Genomic DNA, 2,500 nt, shown 5'->3' on the forward strand with positions numbered 1-2,500 from the left:
CCCGCAGACGAAGCACGGCCAGAGGCCGCCGGATGCCGCCCATGGCGGGCGCACACACTTTTCTGACACCTACGAAGCACCCAAGTGCTGCTTTTTGGGATTCGCCACCCGGAGGTGGAGCGCGGACAAAGCCACCGCGCCTAGTGTGCACCCGCAGACGAAGCACGGCCAGAGGCCGCCGGATGCCGCCCATGGCGAGCGCACACACTTTGCGGACACCTCGGATTGGCCACCCGGAGGTGGAGAGCGACCCGCAGACGAAGCACGGCCAGGGGCCGCCGGATGCCGCCCATGGCGGGCGCTCTCGCTCCTCGGACAGCTCCATCGGCGCAGCATGGCGCTCGCGGTCGTCATTACCCGCTGGCGAGGCGCGGCCAGGGCCGCCAGGCGTCGCCTATCGCGTGCGCAAACTCCCAGCAAGCACCAACGTGCTCCTTTGGATGTTGTCATCCGGAGGTGATAGCGCGGCCCGGGCCGCCTGACGCGGCCCATCGCGGGCGCTCCTCGTCGGACACCTGCGTCACACAGCCTGGGTGCCAGCTGTGGAGTGACACTTGGAGAAAAAGAAGCACAAGTCACTCATATCAAAGTTCCCGTTCCCTTTTGTTTGTGTCACGCTTGGAAATGCTTGAGAGGTGACACTTGTCAAAATTGCAGCTGGTGTCTCATCATCATCATCACCGCTGCTCATCAGCCTTCCTTGGATGCCTGCCATGCACGCGGCCCAACGGGGCACTCAGATGGGGTGGGCAGCCCGGACCGCCTTGCGCGGCCCAACACGGGCGCCCAGGGGGACGCGGAAACCCGTTTTAGAAAATAACCTCCAGGGGTTTTCCAAGAGCGGCACAGCCCCAGCTCACGTCCGTGTTTCAGTGCGTCAAAAGCGGATTCAAAAGTGTGCTTTTCTCGGTACTTCCCCTGGAGGTCAGTGTTTCTAAAAACTGGGTTTCCGAAATCGTGCTGGAGGTGTTTTGGTCAACCAGGAAAAATGGCATTTACGGGAGAGGGTAAAGTATACCCCCCCCCCCCCTCTCGGCTGATTTACCCTCTCCCGTAAACGCGTTTTTTCCTGGTCGACCAAAACACTCATTGACTCCCATTCATTTGACACTTTGTCATTTTTTCAGCACTTTTTTCGCGCATTGGGTACTCCGCCCATTGACTCCCATTCATTTGACACTTTGTCGTTTTTCCAGACCTTTTTTCACGCATTGGGTACTCCGCCCATTCACTCCCATTCATTTGACACTTTGTCGTTTTTTCAGCACTTTTTTCGCGCATTGGGTACTCCGCCCCATTCACTCCCATTCATTTCACACTTAGAAAAATCATCCGAGCGGCTCTCCACGCATTTTATAGCCGCTTTGGGGCTCCAGCCGCCTCGGCCTTCATTTCTGACTAGGCTCGTGTGGACTTTGTCGTTTTTTCAGCACTTTTTTCGCGCATTGGGTACTCCGCCCCATTCACTCCCATTCATTTCACACTTTGAAAAATCATCCGAGCGGCTCTCCACGCGTTTTATAGCCGCTTTGGGGCTCCAGCCGCCTCGGACTGCATTTCTGACTAGGCTCGTGTGGACTTTGTCGTTTTTTCAGCACTTTTTTTACACATTGGGTACTCTGCCCCATTCACTCCCATTCATTTGACACTTTGAAAAATCATCCGAGCGGCTCTCCACGCGTTTTATAGCCGCTTTGGGGCTCCAGCCGCCTCGGACTGCATTTCTGACTAGGCTCGTGTGGACTTTGTCGTTTTTTCAGCACTTTTTTTACACATTGGGTACTCTGCCCCATTCACTCCCATTCATTTGACACTTTGAAAAATCATCCGAGCGGCTCTCCACGCGTTTTATAGCCGCTTTCAGACTCCTGCCGCCTCGCCTGCACTTCCGCCTCGGTCCGTTAGGATTTAGGCCTTTTTTCAGCACTTTTTCTCCGTTCCTCCGGGGCGACAGCGGCTCTCCACGCATTTTATAGCCGTTTTCAGACTCCTGCCGCCTCGCCTGCACTTCCGCCTCGGTCCGTTAGGATTTAGGCCTTTTTTCAGCACTTTTTCTCCGTTCCTCCGGGGCGACAGCGGCTCTCCACGCATTTTATAGCCGTTTTCAGACTCCTGCCGCCTCGCCTGCACTTCCGCCTCGGTCCGTTAGGATTTAGGCCTTTTTTCAGCACTTTTTCTCCGTTCCTCCGGGGCGACAGCGGCTCTCCACGCATTTTATAGCCGTTTTCAGACTCCTGCCGCCTCGCCTGCACTTCCGCCTCGGTCCGTTAGGATTTAGGCCTTTTTTCAGCACTTTTTCTCCGTTCCTCCGGGGCGACAGCGGCTCTCCACGCATTTTATAGCCGTTTTCAGACTCCTGCCGCCTCGCCTGCACTTCCGCCTCGGTCCGTTAGGATTTAGGCCTTTTTTCAGCACTTTTTCTCCGTTTCTCCGGGGCGACAGCGGCTCTCCACGCATTTTATAGCCGTTTTCAGACTCCTGCCGCCTCGCCTGCACTTCC

Source organism: Dunckerocampus dactyliophorus, unplaced genomic scaffold (genome assembly GCF_027744805.1).
Source record: "Dunckerocampus dactyliophorus isolate RoL2022-P2 unplaced genomic scaffold, RoL_Ddac_1.1 HiC_scaffold_30, whole genome shotgun sequence".
Lineage (NCBI taxonomy): Eukaryota > Metazoa > Chordata > Actinopteri > Syngnathiformes > Syngnathidae > Dunckerocampus > Dunckerocampus dactyliophorus.